An 18,311-nucleotide genomic window follows, 5' to 3' on the forward strand; every position below is an offset into this window, starting at 1 on the left:
AATAATGTGGCTGAACAGTGGGCAACAAAATTTAGATAACGGAATAATTTTTTACTGACTTAGACAACGATTCAATCATTGCCTAACTTCAGTGCAAAACTTAAGTTCGAAGGGTGGTGATATGTAAGGTGTCAGGCAAATCCAACACCTTCCATGAAAACCCTGACATGATAAGCAAATCCAGTAGTATGTGATATAGCTCCGAATAAATCGTGACATTAAATTAACCAAAGTAATACGGGTAATGAGTGAGCAAATTAACACAAGAATGCCTAAATGCATATCATACCTTCCCACAGTGAGACAGGTGCAGTTCCGAGGGGAGAAACGAGAACAGAAGCCGAGAGCAGAACCATGTTAATCTGAAGGCCCTACGATAAGGGACGGACACCCACTTTCCAGCTAACCACCAGGACCACCCCCAGCCCATGTTAAAAGCTAGAGCCCTCCAGAAGAGCGGTATAGATCTTACGATAACACAAAAAGGGCTACCCAAGCCGCAAGTTTTAGCGTGAGACTTTATCGCGTCCCTGTTACGTTGCAAACATAAAAAAACATTGCCGCACCACGAAAAGTCTAATGTTTCTCATTGGATGGACAGAATTTTTGTAGGCGGAGCTTACGATTAACATTGAGGCACTGATTGGTTAGATGAAAACACAGCCAGATAGTTTTTTTAAACCAACTTCGGTTAATTGTAGTAAGGAGAAGTTAGGAGAGGGTTGCTTCCGAGACGCCGAGGTGAGCAGAGCTGTGCTGCCCGCCGCCCCCTGATGAACACTGACAAGGTAATGAACGCACGCGATTCCGCATAACAGTGCATAAAGCTTCACTCAGAGCTGCAGAAGTCTCATCTGTTACACCGCCTTTTTGCGTAATACTAGTGCCGATCGTCAATTAAAGCTCATAGTGCTCACATTTGCTATTTGAAGTAAAAATCTGAAACGCGATGATTTTTCTGTTATATAGTTATTGAGAAGCCGAAAGAGCCACTGTAATTTACGACAAGTTAGATAAGTAGTTAAAGGTAATTGAGGGTCACTGTAGACCATTTTGATATTTTTGTCTCTTGTGAAACTTAATTTAGACCTAGATTATAGATTTCATATGGCATAGGTCATCCTTCGATCCATTGTAGAACTTGGAAACCCACTCAGGGAATATTCCTTCACATTTTTGTGGAACGCAGTTGGTTTTTATCATCTTGTATTAAAACATTTCCTTTTATCAATAGTACAATTTATAAACAATGTTATGTGAGTAGAATAAAATTCCCAATGGTAGACATAACTGCTTTTTCGACGTTATTTTTCCAGCTAACTAAATGTAGGAAAGCTTTGAACCCCTTCCACTAAATTGCTGGAATTAAGATTCTTTTACAGGGAGTGCAGTGGAGCTGACGCTGAAATCATTAAGTATTTGGTTATATCATCACTAGTCTCACTGAGCTCTTCTGAGCTCTACACGCCATGCGTGGTCTTGAGTCTCCTTACCTGCAACAGGTCCCAAGTTCAAACTAGTCAATTCCCTAAAAAACACACCCAGAGCGTCGCTGCGCGTAAGTGGTAGGGAGACACGATATAGAACAAACAGACACCACGCACAATGTTAAATACTATGCTTAACAAAGTGAACAATGTTAAATAAGGGGTACAGTGTTAATAGAGACTTTCTATAAAGAACCAACCAGCTTAATCAGTTAATATGTTAACGCATATCTCAGGAAAGTGGGATGGTCTTTTACTGAGATCTGAGCACGTTAACTAGCTGACAATAATCACTCCTGGCTGCGCAGTGCTGCAGTATTACCTCAAACGTATTCTCCTACTCATTCTTGCTGTTGTTTAGAATGAATCTTTCTGCGTCTGACGGATACAGTGACAAATCAACATAGGACTACTAAATATGTCCATCACCTACCACACTTCAACTAAGAAGGTATCCGACTTCTCTAAGACCAAAATCGTGCTTGGCAAGAGCAAAGATTGCTTAACAGTAATGTAACCTCTTCTCTCTCTGACGTGCACAACGATAACATTGAAAAATCAAAACAACATGACCGCCTTACATGTCATCCACCTCTGAGCAAAGGGACGGACACCATATCCATATATACAGTTAACGCTCACCGTCCATTTGACCATCTTTTTCTGTGCGGATGCACAACCAGTGCTCAGACTCTTAAGGGAATCTGGAAAAAGCCGCGAGTAGTGAGTATAGTGGGCAGGGGCACTATGAATATAGTGCGGACAGAAAAGTTAGGATGTCAAACCGGTCGACTCGGAGCAGGAAAGGCACCACAGGTCATTTTAATTTCCACTATCCAGAATATAGGTTTCATAGCTTGACCCTCAACATACACTCCTGGAAATTGAAATAAGAACACCGTCAATTCATTGTCCCAGGAAGGGGAAACTTTATTCACTCATTCCTGGGGTCAGATACATCACATGATCACACTGACAGAACCACAGGCACATAGACACAGCCAACAGAGCATGCACAATGTCGGCACTAGTACAGTGTATATCCACCTTTCGCAGCAATGCAGGCTGCTATTCTCCCATGGAGACGATCGTAGAGATGCTGGATGTAGTCCTGTGGAACGGCTTGCCATGTCATTTCCACCTGGCGCCTCAGTTGGACCAGCATTCGTGCTGGACGTGTAGACCGCGTGAGACGACGCTTCATCCAGTCCCAAACATGCTCAATGGGGGACAGATCCGGAGATCTTGCTGGCCAGGGTAGTTGACGTACACCTTCTAGAGCACGTTGGGTGGCACGGGATGCATGCGGACGTGCATTGTCCTGTTGGAACAGCAAGTTCCATTTCCGGTGTAGGAATGGTAGAACGATGGGTTCGATGACGGTTTGGATGTACTGTGCACTATTCAGAGTCCCCTCGACGATCACCAGAGGTGTACGGCCAGTGTAGGAGATCGCTCCCCACACCATGATGCCGGGTGTTGGCCCTGTGTGCCTCGGTCGTATGCAGTCCTGATTGTGGCGCTCACCTGCACGGCGCCAAACACGCATACGACCATCATTGGCACCAAGGCAGAAGCGACTCTCATCGCTGAAGACGACACGTCTCCATTCGTCCCTCCATTCACGCCTGTCGCCACACCATTGGAGGCGGGCTGCACGATGTTGGGGCGTGAGCGGAAGACGGCCTAACGGTGTGCGGGACCGTAGCCCAGCTTCATGGAGACGGTTGCGAATGGTCCTCGCCGATACCCCAGGAGCAACAGTGTCCCTAATTTGCTGGGAAGTGGCGCTGTGGTCCCCTACGGCACTGCGTAGGATCCTACGGTCTTGGCGTGCATCCGTGCGTCGCTGCGGTCCGGTCCCAGGTCGACGGGCACGTGCACCTTCCGCCGACCACTGGCGACAACATCGATGTACTGTGGAGACCTCACGCCCCACGTGTTGAGCAATTCGGCGGTACGTCCACCTGGCCTCCCGCATGCTCACTATACGCCCTCGCTCAAAGTCCGTCAACTGCACATACGGTTCACGTCCACGCTGTCGCGGCATGCTACCAGTGTTAAAGACTGCGATGGAGCTCCGTATGCCACGGCAAACTGGCTCACACTGACGGCGGCGGTGCACAAATGCTGCGAAGCTAGCGCCATTCGACGGCCAACACCGCGGTTCCTGGTGTGTCCGCTGTGCCGTGCGTGTGATTATTGCTTGTACAGCCCTCTCGCAGTGTCTGGAGCAAGTATGGTGGGTCTGCCACACCGGTGTCAATGTGCTCCTTTTTCCATTTCCAGGAGTGTATATAAGTTTGAATTTCAGAGAGCGACACCAACCACAGGACATTTTAATTTCCGCTGTCTTCAATATAGATTTGATGGCTTCTGTTGCAAAATATACACGATTGAATTACAGACAGCGCAATACAGTCCCATGCGATGGAAGAATGCTTCGTGAAAATGTGTGACGCTGCACTTTGAGACACTGAAGACCAAATAACATGTCTTTCGTTTCTTAAAACATTTATTTTTATGCATCAAGCCCTTCAGAAAGATGTACGCTATTAAATAAACATATTTTAGAAAAATTGATTTTTTAACGGTATTTGACGTCCTATTTGAAACGCTCGATGGGAGGGGCTGCCACTAGGAAGTTTTCACCCCGATTTGTAACTATCGTAGATCATGAGCTGTCTTACCCATTAACTTACCCAAGCGCCGCCCGCCCGCATTGGGGAAGGTAAGCAACTGTTCCAAGAGGTCGTTATAATGCCGTCACTGCTGATGCTAAACACAAATTATACGGTAGATAATGTCGATATTACTTCGGAGCTGCATGAGACTTTCCGCGTATGGCGCTGTTGTGGAGAGGAAACCGCAGCGCCAGGGTCCATCAGTGTATATCGGCAGTATTGGAGCCGACATCCAAATTTGTGAAATTGACACCACTGAAAAGGGCGATGGGTGCTACTGTAAGCAGAGCCTTGTGTAGAGACTTCATAAACCAAGTTTGAACTATATACTGTATCATTTCAGACAATGGCCCTCATAAATCTGAGGTATGGAAAAGAACACTAAGGAAGTATAAGATAAAACCCATATTTATTAGTAGGTCTCACCAGAGTCTGAACCCTGCATAGAGAACCATGAACGATTTGGACAACTCATGTAGATTATACTAAGAAAAGAATTATGATAGCTGGGATGTGTTTCTTAAAGATTTTCAGGATGTGATAAATGACCTTCACCACAGTACTACATTTGTGCCACCTATGATGGTTCTGAAGAATGGGAACCCTACAGATAAAATTCGTGGATTGATCGATTTTCCACAAAGGACGCGCCGAATGCATAAAGTCATAGTGGAGGAGGCTTTGCGCAATATTCAGGTCGCTGATGACAAGTGCAAGATGCACACAGACCAAAAGGCCCATGTAAGAGAATTTGTAGTTGCACAAAAAGTCTTAGTTAAGTCTTATAGGTTGTCCAACAAACAAATGAAGCTGTGTCAATAGTTCTTCAAGAGATACAGCGGCCCTGAACGTATAAGAAGACTAGTGCACACAAATCCAGTTGAAATTGAGTCTGTGAAAACAGACAGTTACTAAGCTTAGTTGCCTTCATCATTCATTTATGATTAGATTGTAATTTATAGAATCAAGGGTGCCTACTATCTGCTTCAGAGGGTAGTCAGATGGGGAGAAATTTTCATTTTAGCATGTATTATTTTCTGTTCCACACTTTCATTTTACACCCGCCTGGAGTAGCATCTTGGATATGGCGACCCTGCCAGGATCCTACTTAGGCTCTTCTGATAGTAGTCATAAAGAGGTTAGAAAACTTGGAAATATTGAAAAAAAAATTCCCATTTAATGTTTAGGTGCTATTGATAGTGATCACCAGCTTGCATGTATAGTTTGCAGTGGTAAAGTCACATTATAACATTAAAAATAATCTTTGTCTAGTTTAATGTATATATTTTCAGAGGCTGTGAAAACAGAAGAATTAGAGATGTTGCACGCCTGCCAAACATTCACCTCATTCCTATACTCTGCATTTGTTGTGGCAGCAGATATGACTTTACTGAAGAATGCAGTTATTTCTCAGAAAATATCATAGTCTCTTTTGACTGTATGAAATATTTATTATTACGATTGCAAGTTCGGCCTTAGGGCCAGTTTGAATGAACACTGCAAAAGTTACCTAAACACAAAAAAACACAAAAATGAATAGGGTGTATATACATAATTAAGCAAATATTTCATTAAGATAGTAGCATAATTATAAAATTTGGTGAGAAATGTACATAACTGACATTCTGTCAGACTGTAAGACAATCTGACATGAGTACATGTCACCATCAAAATGCAGCCTTTTGACTGCGATAGTCCCACAAGATCTGATGAGTACGACTTATTACATCGTAAAATGTTGTTAAACATGTGCTGTATTGAAAATGTTGCCATCGTTCTAATAATCTATCACAGATAAAGGTCAGGTGCACTGACAGCATGTGGAGCTAAGTCTGTTGGCGCGAAAATACATTTACTAAAGATACTACTTGTGCACATAGTAAAGATAGTGCACACTAAGGATAGAACTTATAACCTTTATTTCGTAAAGTCTTTTCATATGTCGACATCATACTGATTTCTAAATAGTGCTATAATTGTAAGGAGCAGTACGTTATGTACATTTCTCACTAATTTTTATAATTACGCTATCTTAATGAAATTTTCGTTTAACTATGTATACACACCCTGTGCTTCATTTTGTGATTTTTTGGTGTTTAGGTAGCTTGAAAATGGCCCTAAGGCGGAAATGGCAATTGTAATAATTAATGTTTCATACAATCAATGGCGACTATGATGTTTTTTAAGAAATATTGTATGACTGTGAATCCCAACCATGAGAAGTTAATCGAATGCAGTTATATTGAGCAAAATGGTTTTGCGATGTTACTCCACCAAGTACATGTATTCATATGGGAAGGCGGTTTCCTCGTACTGAGCGGGGTGGCGAGTAGTTAGCAGGCTGGACTCGCATTCAGGAGGATGAAGGTTGAAACCCACGTCTGGCCAATGAGATTTAGGTTTTTTGTAATGTCCCTAAATCGCTTCACCTAAATGGCAAAATGGTTCCTTTGAAAGGGAACGACTGATTTCCTTCCCCCAGCTCCCCATTATCTGAGCTTGTGTTCCATCTCTAATGACTTCATGTCGATACGACATTAAACACTTATTTCCTCGGCCCCTTCTTCGCTACAAGTTGACACTTTCCAACTTTAGGGTATAAAGCTCCAGTCGTACACATGTTCTCTCAACGCATCGTCCCAGCAAGTTTCTGAAGAGGTGCGTGAACAGATAGTTAGGAATCCAGGAAGCCGAGCGTCATTGGCGTCATTAGCTTGGAGATTCAGTTTTATTTTTCTATATTCTCAGGAATGATACTAACCTTATCATTCTCCAACCTCAAATCCCACAAATGATCTAAAAGAAAGTGAACATCACATCCACTCAAATTACGGAAGAATAGGGGCATGTGTGATGGCAGTTTGTACTTCAAGTTTAGTGGACTGCGAGCTGCACAGCAGAACTTCCCCGTTAAATGACAGTGGTCTCTATGTTGCGTTCCCGGTTTTCTGTGCACAGGCACATCGCAAATACGTCATTTAGCTGTCTGATTGTATAAGAAATCATTCTCCAATAGGTTTGTCATTGGAATATTTTTCTATACAGGTCATCAACATCCCATATATGTTTTCGTGTTCAGAGAGCAATTGTCTCTTAGTATTATGCCCACATGAGTAAAATTTGCTGAGATAGGAATCACACGATCATGCAGTTTGTACTACTACATTTTTTGTACTAGAATTTGCACATATGGATAGTACACGCAATAACAAAGTAAACGATGCACCTATGCACTTTGTTGTATCAATCGTTAAACCTCATGGCTGCAAGATAATGGACTGATTTCGTTCGACTGCTATTTTTGTTCTTCTGATGTTTCGAATAATCTTTTTAGGCTCGTCTTTCCAGAGTTATCGTCGTAAGACAATGCAGCCATTTTGCTGCGCTCTTGTAAACATTCATTACAAAAGCTTATATAAGTTTTCTTAAGATAGTACATTGTCAAAATTGTTATGCCTATCAATTATATTTTAAACCTCTTCATTTATCTGTTTCTTTAATTCCTTTGATGTGTTCTGAGTGAAGCACAGCTGGAACAGAGGAGTAGACGGCACATAGATGGTGGACGTTAAAGACCAAACACTCATCATGTAATCCGTCAAGCGATTAATTACATATTATGCAGTACATCCCAGAGAAACCTGTACCGGTAATTTCATTCATCCTGTGACATTTTTGTTGTAAGGCATACGTTGAATGATTCGGCCATTCGTCCCATAACAGTGATGTCGTCGTAATGCCTACTCGAGTTGGAGGCAGGTCCCCACTATTAATTGAATTTAATGGTGGTTTGCCTATCTTACGAATTCCGCTTCTCGTTAAACTCGCCACAAAACTTAGACTACTTGCTTTATTAAAATTTTTTCCAAATCTCAGAAATTTAAATTTCAAAATGTCTTCACTGGTTAGTAACGCGTTATTTTAGAGCCAATCGTGGTGCCAGAAAAAATAAATGTTGTTGTTGTAATGTGTGCTTTGTTTTATGTTTCATGTACCACATTCTGAGAGCAGAAAACATAAAACAATTGTCAAGAACCGAAGGATTGTGAGAAACTGAATTTTAATAACTATTTTGATGTGTGTATTTTCTTTTTCCATGAGTTCTTGTATTTTCTCATAATATTCTTCCACTTCTAAATCTCTATTTTGGCTGGTTGGCATATGTACATGTATTAACACCAAATATTTTAAACTACCCTTCAGTCATATCATAATCAGTCTTCCCTCAATATACTGTACCTTCATTACCTTATTTTTCAACTTTTGCCCTAACAATATTCCTACTCCGTCTTACCACTCTTGATTTCCCTTGAGTAAAAGAGCTTGTAATCTCCACTTTCTATCTCCCCATCTCATTTCACACCAACCAATGGTATCTAACCTGTTCCTTTTCGTAGTGTCTTCACATTCCATATTCCAATCCTAATTTTACCTTCCTTCATTGTCCGTTTCTTTCTTTCAAATATGTCTACTCTCAATGTGTTCCCCTCACAGAGATCCGAATGAGGGGAAGTTTTAACTCCGGAATCTTTCACATGGAGAGACGTAACATGTACTGGTTTTGAATGTAATGTGGTAGTTTGCCGTTACTTTCTACATAGGCAGTAGTTTGTCCAGCCTAAATTAATCCGCTGACTATGAGTCAGACGCTGTCCGCAGTCGACCCCTCCCCCCCCCCCCCTAGGGTTCAGTCGATACTTGTACTCTTTTTGTACCCAAAGAGAAAACGTGACTCCTTCCGTCAGCTTCACCGTTCCGAAAGACTTTTTCTCCGCTGTCGCTGCCGTTGAGGTCTTACACTTATAACAGGAAATGACACGAGAAGGACATGGTAAGGACAGGCTTGAACTAGGAAAGGGGGAGCGATAGGTCATTGTAGGACACAGTTTCTCGGGCTCCTCCCCTGTGGCCCATCTGTACTAAAGATAAGGGAAACTAAAGCTCTTTGCCTGCTTTACATGTTTAACGACTTTGAGCTTAAAGACTCACGATTTGGCATTTTTCAAGTAACTGTGTTAATTTCCGTTATGAAGTTAATACTCATTGTGGTGATACGTTCTCAAAAAATGTCTACCTTTGCTCTGTGCCAAGACAGTATGGCATATTACACACTCTAATGTTTTGTTTTGCCCTTCATGCCTACATATTGCCTTTTCCGCCTAACGTTATTACGGTTACAAGTAATATTAAGTCATTGGCACATTGTCATTAAGCATTCTAATTTCATTAGCATTTCTAATATCAACATTAAAAGCAAAGAAATGCCGAAACAAGGTAAAATTTCCAAACATGGATTCCGGTGACGAAACAGAAATAGAAGCGCAGGTCTAAGGCGGTAATGTTGCCGACTCAGTAATGGCGTTCACGGATGCAGAAATTGAGGTTTCTGAAACTGGAGTAGCAAATATTGTAAAAGTTTTTGAGGCTGAGGATGTGCAACCGGGGACAAGTCACGAAACAGCTCAAACTGAGCAACCGACTGCCTCATTCGAAGACCTATACCAGAGACTAACCCCTACTTTGACTGTTGTGATTACCACAAATGTGCCAAGAAACACAGGTTAAAAATTTATCAACAAAGGACAGAATTAGATGCGAAATTTGAGAACTTATGGAAAAATATGCGCAAGACGTTTGATGTTGTGATGATAAATCTGAACGATCAATTAAGTGCGATTATCATTCAGAACAAAACCGAAATCACGTGTCTCACGGAGGCTTAATGTGGAACTGCTGATCGAGTTAAAGATATGTCTGAATTGATGCTCAGACAGCTGTTCAGACAAGTGTGTCGTATTTGACGCTACAGTTCAACGTTCTCTCTTTTGAGTAAAATCTCAAGATACAGGACGTCCTCTCTGCTCAAAGTTAAAAATTAAATATAGTGTTTGAAAAGGGGATTGCAGAACGTATCACTGACATTCTTCACAAAGCGGAGAAGGGAATACGCGCCACAGTGCAAGGTGTTGATGCGGAAGTCTTGTCAGAACCGGGAACATAAGGCAACGAATTCGATCAGATATAAAACATATTAACAAATGTGTCTCCTAGCTGGCGGCAACAAGTCGACGAGGTACAGAGTGAACTCTGGCTAATACAGAGTTCTCCACGGATGGCAACATTTCCACGGCCGTTTTTGTCTGGTAACTCTTTACCGCAACTTACTGGACCTCACAGTCCGTATGGAAATTTCCCACTGGAACCCATAGTTGCGGCAACAAGTTTAACCGTAGTGTTGTTAGTGGAAGGACTACTGAAACACCGCCAGTATTAGATACATGTTCCTCAAAAGACATTCCCACACCCCGTCGTATTCATAAGATGTTTTAGGGGTGTTTTACTTTCATCCTGAGCTGATCCTCAAAAGATACAATTTACAGCATCCTATATGTAAGGCAAATCTGCACTCTGGGCACAGCAACACCGAATAGTGTTCTACTTACGAACAGTTCGAACAATCGCATGTACAAGCACAAGCCCGCCCGCTACCGGAAGTCTCGAGACGTTCCACCCTTCTCAAGGGAACCTCCCGATATACTAAGAAAGCTGGGACAATCACATTGCACCGAAGGATGTTACTGGTGTACTGGAAGAAAAGTTACTGGGTGAACATATGTGAAAATAATATGAGTACGTGGCGTCTGTTCTGTCGGACTTAACTGATTCGCCTATATGGCCAATGGATCCACCTACTTCAGTGCGTATTCACACGTGCGTCCAACATCTTGCGGGAAACTCAGAGTAGCGAGTATGGAAATATTAGACGGGTGGCTAACCTTACCTTTCTTTGCGGGGAAGGACTTCCTAAGACGGAAGAATGCGTGTGTGAAACTCCAACACGGAGAAAACACCTTACTTATTAATGAGAAGGTAGTAAAATTGAAGTTGATTAGTACCAAAGATTGTCAGGACAGATTCTACCAGTCAAGTAAATTAGTTGATGTAAATGTGCTAGTGACAGACAGTCATTATCCCAGTTAACCGATCGACAACATAGACTGCAACTTTGTGTAACAAAACCCTCCCGAGAATAGCGTCAAGTCCTGTAACAGACACGCCAGAACTAACGTTAAGGCCGAACGGAAGTACCTTAAACAGGTAAGACCGTCCAGCGAAGACAAAAGCAGAACCCGGGTCAGTCGATGGAATGACCATCTACTCGATGCAAACGAAAATCACACCAAGGCTCAGGAGTCTGTGTGCCTTAACGAACATCAGAAGAAACAACTGATGACTTAAGAGTATCTACTAGTTTTCGCTAAGAAACCTTGACTCCATGACACTGTAATCATGACTTACGCTATCCCGTAGGCCAGAAGGAAAGTGGTGAAGCGGGAATTACGCAGGATGCTCAGGTGGAACATAGCTGAGGCCTCCTCTTCTCCCTATAGTAGTCTGTTATTAACTATAGCAAAGCCAGGAGGTGGCGTGCGCTTAGTCCTGTACGCACAAACCCGTCATGAAGCTCTCTAAGAGTACATTGAATGACTCTATGAGGGGAAGGTGACAGAAGAAGAAACAAGCGTAGATTTAGAAGGGACAGGGGAGCTAGTATTAGAATAAAAATTTAAGGGAACTCTGGAGGACTTAAAATCAAATGAATCGGAAGGGATGGATAACATTTCATCCTTATTTTTAAAGTCAGTGGTGGAAGCTGCAACAAAGCAACTATCCACGTTGGTGTGTAGAAGTGCGAGAATTATCGCACAGTCAGCTCAACAGCTTATGCATCTAAGCTACTTACAAGAATAATATACAGATGAACGGAGAAGAAAATTGAGGTTGTGTTAGATGACGATCAGTTTGGCTTTATGAAAGGTAAATACACCAAAGAGGCAATTCTGACGTTACGGTTGATAACGAAAAGAAGGTTAAATAAAAAAAATAGCACACATGCATAGGATTTATTATCGGCCTGGAAAAATCGTACGACAGTGGAAGTGGTGCTAAATATTCAAAATTCTGAGAAAAATAGGGGTAATATATAGGGAGAGACGGGTAATACACAATATGTACAAGAGCCAAGAGAGAATAATAGGAGTGGAAACAAAGAAAGAAATGCTCGGATTAAAAAGAGTGCAAGACGGACATGTCATCTTTTGGAGAACTGTATGGTAGATGAAGAGGGACTGCGGGAAAGCCGGAACGGAAGAGAATCGAAACATTTGAGATGTGGCGCGATTAGGTAAGAAATGAGGAGGTTCTGCGCAGAATCGGAGAGGATAGGAGTATATGGAAAACACTGGCAATGAGAAGGGACATAATGGTAAGACGTCTGTTAAGAAATCAGGGAATGACTTCCATGGCGCCAGACGGAGCCGTAGAGGGCAAAAACTGCAGAGAAAGACACAGAATACAGTACATCCAACAAATAACTGAGCAAGTAGATTGCAAGTGGTACTCTGAGACGAAGAGGTAGGGACAGGAGAGGAATTCGTGGCGGGCCGCATCGAACCAGTCACCAGACTGATGACTCAGGAAAATAATAGACACGCCCAAGTGGAAAGAGCATATTTTGAAGAGATTAGTTATGATATTTTCAGAATGAGATGGCACTAGTAACTATAACAAATCCAAATTTACCAAGGAAGAACTAGAATTCTTAGGCCATGTGGACAAAATATGTCTTATATAAAACTTTCCTCCTCCTATCACAAAAAGACAAAGGAATTTTTTGGCTTGAGTCATTTTTTAGGAAATTTGATCCTAACCACTTGCTCAGCAATCAGGAACCAATAAATTTACTGAAGAAAAATGTTCCCCGGATATGGCCAGAAAAATTGCAGGAAGCTTCTGATAACATGCGTTAGTATCTTTCAATATTTGTTTTGCGTCAGATGTGTCCTGTTCGGAACTCGTGTCATGTTCCTTTCAAATAATAGGGAATGAAGAGATAACTGAAGCAAATAATGAATTAGCTTTGCGAGTAGAGTGTTGTTTGAGTGTGAAAGAGTTTAGATGGCAAAAGAATTAGATGTTATTGCCGTCATAAGGTATTTTCGTAAATTCAGTTACTACATTTTTGAATAGGTCTTTAGGGGAGGAAATGAATTACCGAATGAAAAACACAGGGTGCCATTTAAAAAAGTCATACTGCTCCTCATATCTTTGTAAAAAACAAACCTACAACGAAGGCAATCATGCTGATTGACGCCCCCTGATGCCTGATGTCTAAAGAACATTAACTTGAAACATTGTTTGTAATTGGCATTTGGACAAACCTCTGTTTAGGTTGGTCAAAATTAATGGGACACCTCGTATATGAATTTTGATACTATTGCTGCTCTTGTGCGCTGAAGGCACTAACTGATTGCAGTACTACAAATGAATAACGTAAACCCCCATGCTCACTTCCGGAAAACAAAACCTAACTGAAAATTCTAAATTTTTACAGACGGAATTGCTAAAAAAAATGAATAGTCGTAACGACATTCTAACTACTTCCATCCTGTAAAAGAGAGAATTAATAACAATACAATAAATTATACCTCATCCTACAAAGAAATTGGCGCAAAGACGGAGATCGCCCTCGATTCCGTCCTCCGCTCAGTTCAACAGCTACCTCCAGAGCGACCCAGTCATGGCGGCCCTCTCCGGCTGTTCTCTTCCGCCCTCGAGGGGAGGGGAACCTGTTACATCTTCGGTGCCTTTATCCCAAAATTATGTTGGCACAAACCAATCTACAGAGTGACAACGTATCTGCGTCGCCACTACTAGCAAACGAACTCATAATACAGACTCAAAGTTTGTTAACCCAAGGCAACGTAGAGAGATTAAGGAAAGGAAGGGCATTCATGTAATTATGAATTAAATAAACACGTAGTCCATTTCTCCAGTCGAATTATAACACTTCTTTAATTTGGAAAAAATGACGAAAATATCTCGAACATCTATAGCATTTAATATAATGCGAGGGAACAAGCTAATTATAACGAGATGGGACGATCTGTTCCCTCTCATAGTGTCCAAAAGAATGGACATCGTGAATAGGAAATGCGCTTTAAAAAGCAGAGCAGACAGCAAACGACAAGCTGTGCTACCGAATTGAAACAAGTGAAGGTAGTAAATAAGATTTGCCTTATCGTTTCCAAATCCTTCTCCCATAATTTTACAATGACCTCCCGCCAGTGACACCAATTTGCTAAAATTTTGTGTGTAACAATATTGCAGATTGTTCGCATATTTATGGAATATGAGGAAGGAAGATGGAAAAGCCAATAAAAAATTACTGGGAACTATAAACACTTATAACATCCAGATATACTGGAAATTGTAAAATTCGAATTACCAGGAAACGTAAACAATACAACGTTCTAGGTAGGATAGAGAGTATTATTGAATTTTATGCATTTGAGAGTAATTCCAGCCTTTGTAGCAAGCAACCAAGTCGAACCTTATAATGCGTATTCTGGTAGTACTTTTTACGCAGTAGTAACACAATTACGTATCATCTTGTAGCGAACAGAAAGTAATTTCTAAAGATACAAAAAAAAGTTTTCTTCAAGAATGTTACCCTCTTTATATATTCAAATCTTATACGTGTGTGTCAAAAATGGAACTCAAAAACAAGCAACAAATAACTATTAATAATAGTGAAAATGTTGAAGTGTCAGCAAATTTGCCATTAAGAGATAACAATCATGAATCGCAAGAAGGTGGTAATTTACCAAATAATGAGATTATTCAATCAAACTCTACTATTAGTATTAATTCACACGTGCATTTTGGGGATAATACGTGGCTTACGCTTAAAGATACTGGTCCTCATTCACTGTTGAAAGACGAAATTTTTGACAGTAATGGTGAAAGAAGTAATGGAACTGACAATGAAAGTTTTCGCGACTCAACTCTGAGTGAACGAAGCGAGCTCGCGGGAATGAGTAATGTTGATATATCAATTCGTAACCGTAGGAATGAGATATGGACTAATCAAATACTGCAGGCAGTATTAAAACTGCGTTCATAAATGTCCAGCTTGCGTACAGAAATGGCCAACATACGTTCATAAATTGCTGGTATACGTTCAGATAACACAAAATAAGTACTGCAATTAGAGGGGTACGGTCAGATGACACGAAATTAACGAACAATATCTTTAGCATGGCCCCAAAATGAACTTCAAACATCGACACTGTTGCAACAGAAGTCAACAATCTCGATCAAAAACTTTCCAGTCGTACCATCGTCGTAGAACAAACAGACAGTACTTTAGTTGGTGATCTTGAAACTTTGCATAATCATTGGAATATAGATATAACAGCCACTAACGAGTCTGACACGAAGTTTTCTAGTATGAATACCCAAGTTATCAGACATGGAAAAGGAACAGGAAAAAGGTGCCGACCAGGTACAAAATGCTGTAGAGGCGCAAAAAGTCTTGAAAAATGAGCATAAAAATCTGACCGAATTGGTCACGATAGTGCAAATAAACGTAGCCAAATTTTTATCGACTTCCGGAGAATTTCCACACGACGTACGCCAACTCATGCAAGATGTTGGTATTTTTTTTTTAAGACTGGGGCATACACTTCTAACATCCGAATGTGAAGGGCTTAAGAAGGATGTAAAGAAATTAAACGAAAGGTCCAAAGCGGGAATATTCAACAGTGGAATCAGGCTCGTAGGTAAGTCTATCCACGAAAACAGGACTTACGTGGAGGCTGTAGAGAAAACGATGAGTGAGCCCGAAACAAAAAATGCTTGCTAAAATTAACATTGACATGAAAACGATCGAAGGTAAAATTCGCTGTGATCTAATAAGCGAAAGGATAGTTCGAATGGTCCATTTGTAGCTACTACCCAGAATCAGTCGGCTATAGACAATAACAGTGCGAACACGGTTTCGCCACTATCAGAGTTTAATACAGGCGAACCAGAACAATTTGCTAATAACTACGCGAAGGGGCCAGCGTTGTCAAAGACTGCCATGCCATGAAAAAAGAGGAGATGAAAGACATCACAGTCAAATGAAACAGCACAAGGAATATCGTCAATCTTTACTGATGAAGGTTTGTTCAAAAACAGACAATATCCGATCTTTTGGTAGGAATGTAAAGAACACATCCAGTTGTATTTGTGCGTGCAATTAGGAACATATTACCTCGACACTGGTCCGTACAACAAAAAATTCAGTTCTTCATAGAATCAATTTAGAGTGACGCCCATTTACAGGCAACGGAAGAAGACGCGAATTATCGCACAAACGAATTAGAACAAGCCTTTTAAGAGAAATTCTGGTCTAAGGGAATACAAGAAAGACTTCGAATGGAGGTTCTTGACCCGCAAAGTTTCAATGCAAAAGACGATGGGTTGCGGAAACATTTAGAAAAATATTTAAAGAAAAGATGATATTGGAAAAAACGATGTCACATGCTGATGTGTTGAGAATATTAAACAGACGGTTACCACCACATGGACATGAAAAACCGGTCACAGTTCTGACTTACGACTTAGATTATTTTTTATCCATAGTCGATTCCACTGACTTCATATATGAAAGCAACCCTAAGACAAACGATAACAGTCGTAATTAGTCAGGCGCGCCCGGAAATCGAAATTTTTACAGATAGAACAATAATGGCAATATTGACAGTGGGGGCAGCTACAACAATAATAATGGTAGCAACCACTTCAACCAATATGAGTACAAGCAACCAGTGTATCATCCGTGGGTAGCAGCTCAGGAAACCATAAATTCTGAAACAACTAAATGTAAATGCCGTGCGGCTAAGCCGTCCCGTCGGATAGACCGTTCGCCTGGTGCAAGTCCTTCGAGTTGACGCCACTTCGGTGACTTGCGTGTCCATGGGGATGAAATGATGATGATAAGGCCAACACAACACCCAGTCCCTGAGCAGAGAAAATCTCCGATCCAGCCGGGAATCGAATCCGGGCCGTTAGGTATGACATTCCGTCACGCTGACCCCTCAGCTACCAAGGGTAGACTCTGAAACAACCGAAGAAACGGCAAAAGAGGCCGTAACGGGAGGGGTACAATCAACGAAATCGCGGTTCTCAACGGAATGGATGAAATAATGTGTATGGTCCGAACTGCAAAACACAACAAATTTTGGTAATAGTAACGATCAACCACCAAGTAATTACAATAGTAACTGGTTGCGGTAGCGGGAGAAACCCGGAACAGGGTCATACCGCCCCCGATAATATTTTTAATTTTTATATCTGTGTATTCATAACCAAATATTATAGTTCAAATTTTTCCTCCTTAGCTACGGTGAGTGTTCGGATAGCCGAAACCTCTCTCTCTCCCTAATATATTCCAGAATAATCTTAGAAAATCGTTTAACCCTGTAAATAAGATTTGCCTTATCGTTTCCAAATCCTTCTCCCATAATTTTACAATGACCTCCCGCCAGTGACACCAATTTGCTAAAATTTTGTGTGTAACAATATTGCAGATTGTTCGCATATTTATGGAATATGAGGAAGGAAGATGGAAAAGCCAATAAAAAATTACTGGGAACTATAAACACTTATAACATCCAGATATACTGGAAATTGTAAAATTCGAATTACCAGGAAACGTAAACAATACAACGTTCTAGGTAGGATAGAGAGTATTATTGAATTTTATGCATTTGAGAGTAATTCCAGCCTTTGTAGCAAGCAACCAAGTCGAACCTTATAATGCGTATTCAGGTAGTACTTTTTACGCAGTAGTAACACAATTACGTATCATCTTGTAGCGAACAGATAGTAATTTCTAAAGATACAAAAAAAAGTTTTCTTCAAGAATGTTACCCTCTTTATATATTCAAATCTTATACGTGTGTGTCAAAAATGGAACTCAAAAACAAGCAACAAATAACTATTAATAATAGTGAAAATGTTGAAGTGTCAGCAAATTTGCCATTAAGAGATAACAATCATGAATCGCAAGAAGGTGGTAATTTACCAAATAATGAGATTATTCAATCAAACTCTACTATTAGTATTAATTCACACGTGCATTTTGGGGATAATACGTGGCTTACGCTTAAAGATACTGGTCCTCATTCACTGTTGAAAGACGAAATTTTTGACAGTAATGGTGAAAGAAGTAATGGAACTGACAATGAAAGTTTTCGCGACTCAACTCTGAGTGAACGAAGCGAGCTCGCGGGAATGAGTAATGTTGATA

This window comes from Schistocerca gregaria, chromosome 7 (assembly GCF_023897955.1).
Source record: "Schistocerca gregaria isolate iqSchGreg1 chromosome 7, iqSchGreg1.2, whole genome shotgun sequence".
Lineage (NCBI taxonomy): Eukaryota > Metazoa > Arthropoda > Insecta > Orthoptera > Acrididae > Schistocerca > Schistocerca gregaria.